This window comes from Pygocentrus nattereri, chromosome 19 (assembly GCF_015220715.1).
Source record: "Pygocentrus nattereri isolate fPygNat1 chromosome 19, fPygNat1.pri, whole genome shotgun sequence".
Taxonomy (NCBI): Eukaryota; Metazoa; Chordata; class Actinopteri; order Characiformes; family Serrasalmidae; genus Pygocentrus; species Pygocentrus nattereri.
Genome location: NC_051229.1, coordinates 31368837 through 31384114, shown reverse-complemented (window position 1 = coordinate 31384114; position 15278 = coordinate 31368837). Strand labels below are relative to the sequence as shown.

The 15278-nt window shown below is 42.1% G+C and overlaps 1 protein-coding gene across 1 annotated transcript in view; it reads left to right on the top strand.

Annotated features, from left to right (window-relative positions):
* Positions 1 to 4929: 4929 nt before the first annotated feature.
* Positions 4930 to 15278, top strand: part of cdh7a (cadherin 7a) — a 133816-nt gene continuing 123467 nt past the window's right edge. Inside the window, exon 1 of the mRNA XM_017706002.2 lies at positions 4930 to 5095. The gene's annotated coding sequence lies outside the window, so the exon portion shown is untranslated. The remainder of the gene's footprint in view (positions 5096 to 15278) is intronic.

Genomic DNA, 15278 nt, shown 5'->3' with positions numbered 1-15278 from the left:
TGTTGTGACGGCTGGCTAAGTGTCTATTGTGAGCTGTGTAGCTGTTGTGACGGCTGGCTAAGTGTCTATTGTGAGCTGTGTAGCTGTTGTGATGGCTGGCTAAGTGTCTATTGTGAGCTGTGTAGCTGTTGTGATGGCTGGCTGTCTATTGTGAACTGTGTAGCTGTTGTGACGGCTAGCTAAGTGTCTATTGTGAGCTGTGTAGCTGTTGTGACGGCTGGCTAAGTGTCTATTGTGAGCTGTGTAGCTGTTGTGATGGCTGGCTAAGTGTCTATTGTGAACTGTGTAGCTGTTGTGACGGCTAGCTAAGTGTCTATTGTGAGCTGTGTAGCTGTTGTGACGGCTGGCTAAGTGTCTATTGTGAGCTGTGTAGCTGTTGTGATGGCTGGCTAAGTGTCTATTGTGAGCTGTGTAGCTGTTGTGATGGCTGGCTGTCTATTGTGAACTGTGTAGCTGTTGTGACGGCTAGCTAAGTGTCTATTGTGAGCTGTGTAGCTGTTGCGACGGCTGGCTAAGTGTCTATTGTGAGCTGTGTAGCTGTTGTGATGGCTGGCTAAGTGTCTATTGTGAGCTGTGTAGCTGTTGTGATGGCTGGCTAAGTGTCTATTGTGAACTGTGTAGCTGTTGTGATGGCTGGCTAAGTGTCTATTGTGAGCTGTGTAGCTGTTGTGACGGCTAGCTAAGTGTCTATTGTGAGCTGTGTAGCTGTTGTGATGGCTGGCTAAGTGTATTGTGAGCTGTGTAGCTGTTGTGATGGCTGGCTATTTGTCTATTGTGAGCTGTGTAGCTGTTGTGACGGCTAGCTAAGTGTCTATTGTGAGCTCTGTAGCTGTTGTGACGGCTGGCTAAGTGTCTATTGTGAGCTGTGTAGCTGTTGTGACGGCTGGCTAAGTGTCTATTGTGAGCTATGTAGCTGTTGTGACGGCTGGCTAAGTGTCTATTGTGAGCTGTGTAGCTGTTGTGACGGTTGGCTAAGTGTCTATTGTGAGCTGCTTAGCTGTTGTGGCGGCTGGCTAAGTGTCTATTGTGAACTGTGTAGCTGTTGTGACGGCTAGCTAAGTGTCTATTGTTAACTGTGTAGCTGTTGTGACGGCTAGCTAAGTGTCTATTGTGAGCTGTGTAGCTGTTGTGACGGCTGGCTAAGTGTCTATTGTGAGCTGCTTAGCTGTTGTGACGGTTGGCTAAGTGTCTATTGTGAACTGTGTAGCTGTTGTGACGGCTGGCTAAGTGTCTATTGTGAACTGTGTAGCTGTTGCGACGGCTAGCTAAGTGTCTATTGTGAACTGTGTAGCTGTTGTGACAGCTGGCTAAGTGTCTATTGTGAGCTGTGTAGCTGTTGTGATGGCTGGCTAAGTGTCTATTGTGAGCTGCTTAGCTGTTGTGGCGGCTGGCTAAGTGTCTATTGTGAACTGTGTAGCTGTTGTGACGGCTAGCTAAGTGTCTATTGTGAGCTGTGTAGCTGTTGTGACGGTTGGCTAAGTGTCTATTGTGAGCTGTGTAGCTGTTGTGATGGCTGGCTAAGTGTCTATTGTGAGCTGCTTAGCTGTTGTGACGGCTAGCTAAGTGTCTATTGTGAGCTGTGTAGCTGTTGTGACGGCTAGCTAAGTGTCTATTGTGAGCTGTGTAGCTGTTGTGACGGCTGGCTAAGTGTCTATTATTAGTGTCATTATTAATTGGACTATTTGATCAGCATTTGAAGGCAGCGTACTGGTACTTTAAAACAGTATTTTTACATTTAATTTTGTATCTCCATTTTTTGTCGCTTGTAAGTTTTTAGCATAATTTCAAACCACCAGCTATTCTTTACATTGTGTGAACGCTTCATGACGATTGGGCCAATATTCTTGTTACATCAACATTCATTTAAAGCTGATAAAGTTATCATTCTCCTGTACGGTTACCATTTAGGAAAGAGGTCACTAATAGGCGCAGGCGCTGTCCTATGCTGACCTGGACCGATAACTGATAAACTATGGAGAATTATTTAATTTTGACGGAGTCCTATTTTAATCTGTATCGTTTCTAATCATTGTGGTACTGATTTAGCGGACCAGGAGACTCACAGAACAATCACATGCATTGTAAATATCACATGTGACATATCAGCCAGTCAGATCAGTGCATTACGATGAGCACTGAGACTCCAGTGAGTGACGCACACACAGGGGAGGGACGAGGCGAGAAACAGCAGTCAGAGAAGAAAGTGAGTCAGAGGGAAGTTTTCACATGGTGTTCTCTAAAACAAGGAAACCGACTGTTGAAATATCATTGACTTGTACTTTATTTGATTTGACATTCACTTGTTGACTGTATAAGATGTTGATATTCCTACTAGGCTACTTCAGTTTACAGTATAAGGCAGTGAATCATAATGCAAGTTAGACATTATGATGTTCTGACCTTTGCTTGAGAATATTTTAACTAACTGGATCTTATTGAACTTTAATTAAATACCACTGATTTAGGAGATGCAAGGTTTCATTCAATATAATGGCAACACTGTGATTTCTTCCCATGTTTCTCCATGTATGAGGCACTGTTCTAAGCTAGTCTGCCGCCGAGAGCGAGTAGGTCTATTTACCGTGCCGTGGCAGCCAGGAACACTTAATTAACTTCTTTTTCCGTAAAGTCATTTAGACGTCTAGGATTGGATTAGGGAGAGCGCTTCAATAAGAACTTTCGCTTATTTGTCTTAAAGCCACAGAGGGATTGAGGCCCTGCTTCCCCCGAGAGCACTGGAGCTGTTTGAGTTGAATCACAGTGAAGTGGATGGCAGGCACAAGCTCTGCTTTCCGTTCGTCAGAAAGGGGGGTGGGGGTTGCCATGCACATCATAATTCTCCACTATTGAGTCGTTCACTCACAGGCAACAATAGAGCATAAGCTAAGTGACAGATGAATTAAAAGCACACTCTATTTTTCCCCCCGTCACAGTCTAAAGACATGGACACTCGCCATGAACATACAAGAGAGCGCAGCGTGAGAGCGAGGATGATTATACCACTAAAGACCTCTTACACAAACACACACACATTGCCGGCCTAAAGTCAGAGAGCACCTTTCATTTATTTAAATTCCAGTAAAAAAGTGCTGAAGATGTTTCTGAGAAGATTATATACACTCTTAAAAAGGATGGCCTCTTTAAGGTTTCCTTAGTTCAGAAAAGGGTCTATATAGAACCATGAACACTCAAAGAATCATTTGCAAGCTTAAATGGGTCTTTGCGTGGTGAAATGGTTCTGCAGATTGATGGAGAATGTGTTATGGTTCTTGGTATGTAGTATGGGTCTTTTTGTAAAGGGTTCTGTTATTGCTTTAACGTCAAGCTTGTAACAACAGGAGAACCATTTTCAGAGCTTATATTAGGCCATTTTCCAAAAGGTTCAATGTAGAGCCATACAAATTAAGCACGCAAATGGTTCTTTGAGTATTCATAGTTCTACACAGAGCCATTGTCTTTGCTAAGGAAGCCTTTTAGAACCATGTTTTTAGAGTGTACAAGATAATCCACTTGCAGCTGAAAACATTGGAGTTACCAAAACTAATTCAAACTAATTGTTAAAAGCTATAGAGAAAATGTGACTCCTACACTCTCAGCAAAAAAGGAATGAACGGACACTATATTTCCAAAAGTATTCGCTCACCCATCCAAATAATTTAATTCAGGTGTTCCCATCACTTGCATGACCACTGGTGTATAAAACCAAGCACCTAGGCCTGCAGACTGCTTCTACAAACATTTGTAAAAGAATGGGTCGCTCTCAGGAGCTCAGTGAAGTCCAGCGTGGTACCGTGATCGGACGCCACCTGAGCAACAAGTCCAGTCGTGAGATGACTCTGGGTTTGGCGGTTGCCAGAACGGTAATTGTCTGACTGCATTGTGCCAAGTGTAAAGTTTGGTGGAGGGGGGATTATGGCACGGGTTTGTTTTTCAGGAGATGGGCCTGGCCCCTTAATGCTTCAGCAGACCAAGAGATTTTGGACAATTTCATGCTCCCAACTTTGTGGGAACAGTTTGGGGATGGCCCCTTGACAGGACGGACACCAGTGCACAAAGCAGGTCCATAAAGACACGGATGAGCAAGTTTGGTGTGTCCATCCTTCCACTGTGAGAAGACCACTTAGCACTGTGGGTCTGAAAGGATGTGTAGCTGATCAAGAAGAACCTCACTGAGAAATGGAGATGGACACATCAAACAAAGAAGCTGAACACGGACTGACCTCCCCAGCGTCCAGGCCTCAGCACCCCTGAATGTGTTCGCTTGGACTGTGAGAAACTGAACTTGTGACCATCTTCCAAGGCAGTGTGAAAAATATCCCTGCGGAAAAGACGGAAGCTTTGATATTAACTGCATTTTGAAAATTCCGTAAGGTTTTTGGCGCTTTAGTGAAATTTTGCTTCATCTCCTGACACCGAAACATGAATCACTTGTTCTGCGCGTCATGAAATAAACGCAAGCTGGTCTCGGACTTCTGCCCAGTGCCGCACACACACAGCCGCGCCGAGGAACGAGCGTCCATGCGCGTATCGCAGTGTGTGAGGGACGGAGGCATCGTTTGGACTGCGCGCGCACACGCGCATGCAGCTCACACACGGACACACGCGCGCGCACTTTCTCTCACTCCACACACAGCTCTCGCGCACGCGAAGTAAGTTTTACAAACGCGCTCGCGGAGGAGAGGAGAGGAGCAGGGCGGGTGCCAACACTTCTGCGCAAGGGTTACGTCGAGTTTATGGAAACAGCGAGGTTGCATGGACTCTCGCCGCGCGTGCGCCCATCCCTCCACCCCCCCCTCTCTCTCTCTCTCTCTCTCTCTCTCTCTCTCTGCAGCTGCGCTTTCTCAATGGTTATCATTGTAGCGGAGTGTCTCGTGCACGCGGCGCCGTGAGGCTCGCGCTCTGTCTGTAAGTCTCTCTCTCTCTCTCTCTCTCTCTCTCTCTCTCTCTCCGTGTCTCGGTCTCGCGGTCTCTCTGCACTTTCTCAGCGGAGTGAGTGATGGTCTCGCGCCGCGCTGGACTCGCCCGTCTCGCGCGCTCTCTGCCCCGCTCGGTCCGGTTTGCTGTGTGACTGCGCAAAGGACCCCGAAGGCGAAAGGTAAAGCGCGCTCTGCCTTTATGGGTTTCATGGATTTTACGGGAATTTATTGGCTGATTTTGGCCGCACGTGCAGTTTGGGAATCTTTGCTCTTTGACGGTTGCAGTTCATTATTTTATTATTATTGCATTTTTTTTTGCGCTCGCACTTATTCTTATTATCATTATATATATATATATATATATATATATATATATATATATATATATATATATATGTAGATAGATTTTTGCGTTGGTTTATATATTTTTTAGCGTAGTTATTGTAGCATTTTTGGGGATGTTTGAGGTTTTTGAGGACTTTTATTTATTTGTTTATTTATTTTCGCGTTTGTTTATTTCGTTATTTACCTTAAGAGTGACGAATGTGCGCCGGTCGGGATTTATAAAGGCACCGCCGATAATTCTTCCAGGGACATTAAAGCCAACAAAGTGCCGCGGAGAGCCGGCCTGCGCGCGTGAGCGCGTGTGCCCGCCCGTTCTCCCGGTTCTCGTACGTAGAAAAAACAAACAAACAAACAAACAAAAAAAACTGTTGCAGAAATTTGACTCACATGGCGCTTCCCTTCATCAGCATTCAGCAGACCAGTTTCACTCTGCAGCACCTCGTCCTCATCCCACGCCTCCGTACGAGCCCAGCGAGCAGCTAATGACCCCTCAGCCTTTAGAGGACCGCTTTCATTTCAGCCGAAGTGGCTGAAGACGCCGTGGAGGGCAGATCTGAAAGTTGCTCAGATATTTGATCTCGCTTTAGACACACTGACACGAAAACTTACGGACGGAAGCTTTAGCACTTCTGTGTTTAACGGTTGTTGATGCTGTCTTTGCTGCCCAAACGGGTTATTCGTGCACTTCTTTCCCCAAATTAGCCAGAAAAAAAAACATTAAAGGTGCGCTGCTTTTATTTTACCTTGAAATCGACCTCTTTGTCAGCCACTGCAATGGCAGTGGAGTCAATCTGCCTCGGTGCAGCTCCGCATCTGGCCACCAGGGGGCGTTTGGGATGAAAGTTGTGTGGTAACAGCGGTGAGAGTTGAGTCCACTGGGTGCTCAGTTGAAAGCTGGATAAAGTGTTTGTGGCTTGAAGGGTGTTTTTGAGGCTTTGGCTTTAAGATATTGACATTTAAAAAGTAAACTCACTCATTTCTGTGAGTTATTCAGCTCTTCGTGGAGACCAGGGCGATGTAAAACATGAGGATCTGGACGGCGTCGGGGACGTTTGTCTACAGATGTGTCTGAGAAATGAACAGAGCTGCAAATTTGTGGTTTGTTTCTTGTAAGTGGTCAAAGATCATTTCAATGATGGGAAATGTTTGTGATGCTCTTCTCATAGCTGTCATTTCTGTCACAGTTGTGCAGTGCACCAAAAACCATGCACCCTTTCTCAAGTGAAATCTTGCTTTTTTATTTTCCAACAAGTTACAGAAATGTGGTGGAATTTGTGCACTAACATTTACAGAAATATACCATTTATTCTGTTCAGGAAATGTCAACTTACTTTTCGTTTTGGAAAATGAAATGTCTTATGACTGGGTTGCCAAAACCTTTGGATAAGACTGTAATTCATTTGACATCACCGTTTTTACACCTCTCTCCGTTCCTTCCATTCCTCATTAGGATGAACAGGTTGTTTTTGTTAATGTGTCTTGAAGGCTCCTACATGGTATTTTTACAGGAGAGGGAAAAAACCTTCTTTACTTTTAATGTAAGTCAATGGAATTTGACTTTTTACCAAGTCATTTTAAACCATTTTTCTTGGTCCATTCATCATGAAATTCCCACACAATGTAAAAGACAACAGGCGTGGTCGAATTATGTCAAAACCTGAAAAATGACAAAAATCGAGATGCAAGAGTTCTTCCGTCAGCAGCGATATGTAAATGAGAAGCTGCTGTGGTGCACCAATGACAAAGCTGTTTGAAGTGAAATGATTAGGGAAGACAGAAGAAACAAACTTCAGTCTTTCAGATATGCTCCACTGACTCATATGACTCGACCAGTAACAGCACGTTAACTTGCTTTCCCCAGATCTTTTGCTCCAATAACTTTATTTGCAGTAACAACACTTTATCGCTTCAGCATGTATGTGAATAAACACCTATAGGCGTAGTTGCTATGCAAATGAGTTTGTGGTTGAGATGTTGATGAATCAAAACGAGCCACGTTTGCAGCTTATTTTACGTACATGGCTTGAGTGAACAGGGATTTGAACAGTACCTTTTGATTTTGTTTTACAGTGCATTATTTTAGGTAATGTGATTGTTATTTTTTGAGACAGTTTAACTGAATCAACTTTAAATGACAAGTAAGTTTGAGATATCAACTGAGCAAATGTGAGGTACAGTCCCTAAATGACCAGCTATTTATTTCAGGGGAACATGATAGTTTAACTAATGAAATTTCAAACAAATTCTAGATATTAACTGAGTAACTGTGGGGTACAAACTCCGAAGTACTTGATGATTCTTTTGGTGAGCATGATGATAATTTGGCAAATAAAGGCAAATATGTTCTAGATAACACTTGAGAAATGATGGGTAACAAACTCCCAAGTACTAAATAATCATTTTGGGTGGTAATTTCTCAGACAGTGTAACTAATTTACATTTAAATGACTAATATGTTCTAGATATCAACTGAGATAAATGTGAGGTACAGTCACAAAAACTACCAGATCATTATTTTGGGCATCATGATTGTAGGTTCCAAGAAAGTTTAAGCGAATTGCACTGAAATGACAAATAGGTTCTAGATATTAAGTGTGAAGTACAGGCAATACTAAATTAAATAACTCAGTAATGTGACAGTAAGTGCTTAGACAGTAACATATTAAACTCTAACTAAAGTACAGCCAAATGTCCGACAGGTTGTGGACATTACTGGTGATATACAGGTAATAAAGTAAGAAACTTTAAAGTCTTGTTGTAAAATGATGGTAAGTGCCAGGATAATCTAAAGGAATTAAAAGTGATATTAAACTGATAAAGGACACAATAGAATATATCAAATATTTTGACAAATACGGTGGTAAGTACAAAGATACATTAAAAAAAATACACTTAATAACTGCTTAATAACTAGAATGTAAGAGACTAAAAGAAAGCTGTTTTGAAGCTTTAATAATGTTCACATAGCAGTGAAAACTGTTTTATTCCAGAAATATCAGGAAAATTTAGAGAACACAAGACTTTCAACTGATAAAAGACGTTTAAAGTCGAACACTTTCAGTGATGATTGTCCCCTTTCTAGCTCCAGTAGAGCAGTATAGCACTCCAGCAACTGAATGCTCACAAGCCAGCCTATAAACTGTCTATAAGCCAGGCCAACTCGCCGCCTTCCTCCAGCAAGCGAAACCACAAGGCAACCATAATAACAAGGCCATATGTTACCAGTCCTCGCCATGCTGTGTTTGAAGTCCAGATGCCAGGAGCTATGCACGATCCACATTTGAGCGAGTGCTGTCCCTGGCGGACGCCTCCAAGCTCCTTCTCAGCAGGGGGGTCCGGGAGGCGAGTGTTTATGACTGGCGCCTTGCGTTAGGATCAGTGAGAGTGCTGCCTGCCCAGCAGGAGCTTTGGGCGCTCTCTCTGGCAAAGGGGGGTCATCATCATAGAAGCCCAGACTCCTCTCGTCAGATGGCGCGGGAGGCTAATGAGACTCCATCATCCTGTCCTAGACCATTTGGGGCGATCTACGCGGAACATGGAGTCTGGGGCCTCGGCCAAACCCGATAGCGAGCCTGTCCAGGCCGCCAACACTCCATGAGGGGAGGATGAGGAAGTGGAAGAGAGAAAGAAAGGAAGAGAAAGGGATAAATATAGCACAACAAAAGGCAATAAGGGATTAGAAGCTGCTCCTACTATAGTGTTGTCCCCTTTAGGGACAGGTGGGTTCATTAGATCTCTAGATCAGTTCAAAAGAGAACTTTTCCTTCATCCTAAGGGACGGATGATCCACAGAGGCAACAGTGTGTGGTGTTTTGCTTTGGGAGTGAGGTTTAATTGGCAACTTTAAGCAAGAGCTCTTGGTGTAGGTGCACCTAGGCGACTGATTTACACTACAACTTTAGTCCTTGCCACGTGCCGCAATTTGAAACACATTTAGGCCATGTTTTATTCTTCAGGTTCATTACATGATACTTTCAGTGCAAAAGTATTAAGCAAGACTTTGACTCCGAATTTTCCAGAAATGTGGGTCCAGCCTCTTAAATGAGCAAGCCAAGTGCAACAGAAAATCCCACTAAAAGCAAGAGGAACGCTGAGAGGAAGCAAGACGCAACAGGAGCAACTCCCAAAAAAACACGAGGAAGGAACCAAGACTCAAAAGGAAAAAACTTTCAAGGAGCAGGAGATGTTTCAAAAGGATAAACTCCCAAAGAACATGATGAAGGAATACCAAGTGAAACAAAGACTCAAATGGACAAACACCTTAAGCAAGCAAGGAAGAACCAAAGACAGGAACCAAGACTCAAAAGGAAAGAGCGTGAAGAAAATTGCTGGTAAGAATCAACACTCAAAGGGACACACTCTTTAAGAACACAAGGAAGAACCAAAGAGAGGAACCAATACTCAAAAGGAAAAACTTGCAAATAGCTTGAGGAAGGAATGCTGAAAGGAACGAATACTCAACAGGAAAAACTCCCAAATAGCATATGGAAGGAATACTGAGAGGAACAAATACTAGAGAGGAAACAATATTCAGATGGAAAAGTTTGCGTGAATCAACACTGAGAGGAACGAAGACTCAAAAGCAAAACTCTCTAAGAACATGAGGAAGAACCAAAACTCAAAAGCTGCTCTCAAATAGCATGAGGAAGGAACACTCAGTGGACCCAACACTCAAAAGGAAAAACTATTAAAGAGCATGAGAAAGGAACACTTAGAGGATTGAAGGCTCAAAAGAAAAACCTCCCAAAGAAAATGGGGAAGGAACACTGAGAGAAACAAAGACTCAAATGGACAAACACCCTAAGCAAACGAAGAAGAACCAAAGAGAGGAACTAAGACTCAAAGGCAAAAACTCTCTAAGAGCATGAGGAAGGAACACTGAGAGGAACAATAACCCAAAAGGAAAAACCCTTAAGAAACATAAGGAAGGAACCAAGACTCGAAAGGCAAAAGTCTCAAATAGTATGAGGAAGGAATGCTGAGCGGAAGTAAGACTCAAAAGGAAAAACTCCCTAAGAGCGCTAGGAAGAAATGTTGAGTGAGACCAAACACTCAAGAAAAGAATCATCCTCCTCTGGGCCACATGGGATAGAGAAGTTAGAAGCAAGTAGAACAAGTTTTAGTAGGAAAGATTAAACAGAGGCACTGAGCTCAAAAAGTTTGTGTCAGGGACATATAGCATATTATGTTTGAAAATATGAAAGATTAGGACTGGCAGGTTTAGAAGAGCGAGTTAGGAGTTCATGCAAGGTTGGCAGGTCTGAAGCTGCGTGGTGGTGGACTATTCATTAAAATCTAGGGAGCATTGAGATGAGGCTTTTCATCACTGCAGGTGGGAGCATGGTACATGCAAATAGCTGTAAAGAGGTCAATCAGGTCCAGACGAAGAATCCTACATCTCATCAGGCAGCAAGAGTCTACATAGACACAGCAGTTTCTCAGTCATGTTTAAGAGCATCCTTGTAAATATAGACTTTCTGTTCATAGTATTTTTCCACACGTAACTCATTGCTGCAGTTTATTGCACCATTTGCATCTCAATAGCCAAAGAAAGAAGTGCATACGAGTGCAGGCACAGCACAGAATGTTCCTTGATATGATCGCACTCACAACAGACCTGAAATTAGCGTTCAGCTGTGCATAGCCCTGCCCGCTAATTTTGCAAGTTTTAAGGTGCAAGGTCTGAAAGGTGCAATATAACAGTGGAACAAGCTCAGGAAAAAAATAAAAGCTCAGTAATGAAGAGACGGTAGTGTTTATACATGCATTTCTTTCTCCAGAACATTCCACAGAAGAGGTGTTAGTCTCTGTTTTACAGGCCCGTTGGTGCAGAATGTAGTCATCATCATAAATTATTAATAATAGACTTATCGAGTTTCTAATTACATGGTAATTTCATAACAATCAGAGAAAATGCATACATTACACACTCAGAAAAAAAGGTATGAAACTAGTCACTGGGGTGGTACACCTCTTGTCACTGGGGTGGTACCCTCAAAATTGTAGGCTCAAAATTGTGCAAATGGTATAAAGTTCTATGCAGGAGACAGACCACCCATTCATGTTTCTAATTTCAAGCAGAGAAGAATTACCGCTCTGTAATGTCTTCCGGGGTTCTCAAATGCTAGAGGGCTCCTGTGAGTGAGTCCAAAATAAATGGGTTAAGATGGAGCATTTGAGCAAAATCATTGTTTATGAATGCTGAAATATTTTTAACATAAAATAATACAATCATTTCCTAAACACTGAAATGCGTTTAGTTATAAAAAATTGAGTTACAGAAGTTTAAAAAGCCGCCTCATGTAAGTTTATGATGCCTTTGAGTGTGAACAGCCAATTAAATGCTCCACTCACCAACCAATCAGCACTTAGTAGCATTTTGCTGTAGAAAAAAAAGGAAACATACATGAAAACATGAGTTTTCTTTGCTTTTTTAGTGATATATACTGTTCTACTTTCTGTGATTAAAGAAAAGATCTGGGTGAGTGTTTGAAACTATTTTTACTTTTTGTTTTTAGCCATTTAGCTCCGTTTACTCCCATTCGTTGAGGACTCGTTCACGGGTGCCCTCTGTTGGTTTGCAGTTATGTTTTCAATATAACAGGAGAAATAGGAAGTGGCCAGGCTCCTCATACACTGGCTATAGTTCAAGTCAGAATGGCCATGAAATTCAGAAAACATATTTCTTTTGCATTTATTGCTGCTTCCCTTCTTTTATGAAGTCTTGTTTTCAGTCTTCCAAACCTGCAGGGATATTTCTCCACACCTCCAAAGTTTAGTCTAAGAAGTTGGTTGCATTTTCAGTGCCCACTGTCCAAGTAATTACGAATCTCAATGATGAATTTAGACTCATCAGTCCACAAAACCCCACTTCACATCTCAGATGTCGAGTTTTGCTGTTCTAGTGCAGCTGTTTTTATCTGTTTCCTTTTCTCAGTAAGGGCGTCTTGTCAGTCACACATACTTTCTGACATAGCATTGAGTTGTCTTGTTACAGTAGTGGAAAGATGGAAAGAGTCACCTGAGGATGTTTTTTTTTTAGGATCACAGGCTATAGTGGAGCTTGATTTTCTTATGTTTCTTTGATGGTGACAGTTTTGTTGGTCTACTATGTCTTGAACAGTTGTATCCCTTTTTCTCTGTCTCTTTTTTTGTCTCCACTCCTGCTTTTTTTCTTTTATTGTTTATTTTCCTATTGACCCCCCGCCTTCCCTCAGTGTTATCTTATAGCTAACCACCTCAGAAATATCTCCTGAAAAATGAATAACTTTTACTGGATGGCTGTTTGACCTGCAAATTAAATAATCATGACAATATTGTTTACTGCAATAATTCCACTGATGATACTTGTTTATAATAAGGCCTCACACTATACTTCTTCGCTTATTCACGATAGCATAGTTTCATGATACATTTTTAACAGTATTTACTGGTGTTCCTGGGTTTAACTCTTATTTTCACTGTGATGTGCTTGTAACAGTAGTCTCTGGTTTTCATAGATCTATTTCTTGTGTCTTACTCTAATAGGCCTGTAACAGCTGTTAATGACAGTAACACTGCAACACTTACCTATTACAGTAATCAGTGACTGCAACAGTGACACTGTAACAATGTTACTAGTCAGAAACATCTAATTTCTTACTTAAATGAGTTTATCACAGTAGGCAGTGGCAGTAACAGTGAGTGTAACAGTGACACTGTAACAATGTTACCAGTCAGTAACATCTCATTTCTCACTCAAATAAGTTTATCACAGTAGGCAGTGGCAGTAACAGTGACTAACAGTGACACTGTAAAAATGTTACTAGTCAATAACATCTAATTTCTTACTTAAATAGGTTTATCACAGTAGGCAGTGGCAGGAACAGTGACTGTAACAGTGACACTGTAGCAATGTTACTAGTCAATAGCATCTTATTTCTACTTAAATAGGCCTATCACAGTAGTCTGCGACAGCAACAGTGACTGTAACAGTGACACTGTAACAATGTTACTAGTCAGTAACATCTAATTTCTTACTCAAACACCCTACACTATACCAATAAGAGTCCTTGGGCAAGACTCCTAACACTGCCTTGGCCTCCCTGTGTAAAATGATCAAATTGTAAGTCGCTCTGGATAAGAGCGTCAGCTAATTGCCATAAAAAAAATGTAAAAAAAAAAAAAAAAAGTAAAATGCAAATAGGTCTATCACAGTAGTCTGTGATGGTAACAGTGACTAACATTGACACTGTAACCCTATTACTAGTCAGTAACATCTTATTTATTACTGTAATAGGCCTATCACAGTAGTCAGTGATGGTAACAGTGACTGTAACAGTGACACTGTAACACTGTTACTAGACGGTCACATTCCGTTTTTTTACTTATATAGGTCTATCACAGTAGTCAGTTACTGCAGCAGTGACACTGTAACAATGTTACTAGTCAATAACATTTCTTACTCACATAAGTTTATCACAGTAGGCAGTGGCAGTAACAGTGACTGTAACAGTAACACTAACGATGTTACTTGTCAATGATATCTCATTTCTTATTCAAATAGGTTTATCACAGTAAAAGTGACACTGTAACACTGTTACTAGTCAGTAACATCTCTTTTCTTACTTTAATAGACATATCACAGTAGTCAGCGACACTAACAGCAACACTGCAATACTATTACTCGTCAGTAATAGTAACTGTTTTTCATAGAATCTGTTTTTTTGCATTTGTTAGATTGTCCAAACTACCATACACCCACACATCCAACACCTCCTCCCTCATGAGGAGCCATTAAACTGTGCATTTGGGATCATTTCGTCTATTACATGGATGTCCAGTTTGCAAGTAACAGGATGTCCCCAAAAGTGGCTCAAAAAGCTTAGTACGGGGGTGCACTTTGTTCTCTGATGGCCCGGGAGTCACTTGAATTAAGATTCTGTGGCTCAGAGATAATTGAGACAATGGAGAGTGAGGCAGAAAGAGGGGAGGGCAGAGAGAGAGAGAGCATTACTTTGGCAAGACTCCTGCGCTCGTATAAGCTTCTGCTGTTTTCTCAGCGTTTTCTTGAATTTACCTAGTGAAACGTGTAGCGATCTAATCAGTGAGCTAAGCGCTTGTAATTCCCAAGTAAAGGGGGGCTTCTGATGGAGATTAGAGGCTTTAGATGAGACATTTCCCCTCAGAGGCACCTGGCACTTCGGGTCTCTGGAAGGCGAAGGCCTGAGACAGTCTGTTCCTCTCCAGCATGGCTAGCGTTTGCAGTCTGAGAGAGAGAGACATAGGAAGAGACAGAGAGAGCGAGAGGCTGGGAGCAGGGGAGTCCCTGAAGGATACTTTGTGAATTACTCTGCTACAGTGTTCACAATCTGGACAGGAGGGAAGAGAGGGAGTGTTTGAGAGCGAGGGAGGAGGAAAGCAAGAAAGAAAGAGCGAGAGGGATAGAGAGTCCCTGAAGGATGCATTTGTTGCTCTGCTATTCTGCTTCTCCCCTTTAGATCGGCTCCTTATCAGCACTTTTCTGATTTTTACATCTTAAATCTGAGTCTCGCCAGCCTTTCGTTCAGAATGGAGTCCCAGTCTGGACCGTAGTTCCACTCCATTCCAGCTTCTTATGCATCTGATTCTGGTCAAGGCATGTGGTTACCAGCGGTCACTTCTGGGAGCTGGTTTGGGGAGGGCTGGATAAGGATTGGCTGACTTACAAGAGGATTAGTCAGGTGTCCTCGCCAGTCACAAACCTGAACACTTTAAAAGCAATAATTTGCTTTGTGTTTACTTGGGAACTGGACATTTGCAATTAGGCCCATGTTATGAGTTTTTGAAAATGTATGTTATCAACATAACAAGACATAACGCACTAAAATGTACTTAAAAAAGGTTCTGAACTTGTGGAACATTTTTAGGTGTTATGCCACAGTGTTGGCTCAAATATTGGACTCACTCACAAATTAGTAGTCCACAAATATTGAGTTGATGTCAAATACCGTAAAAGTAGGAATACTGTATTAAACCTTAATTTTGCAAGAAAATCCA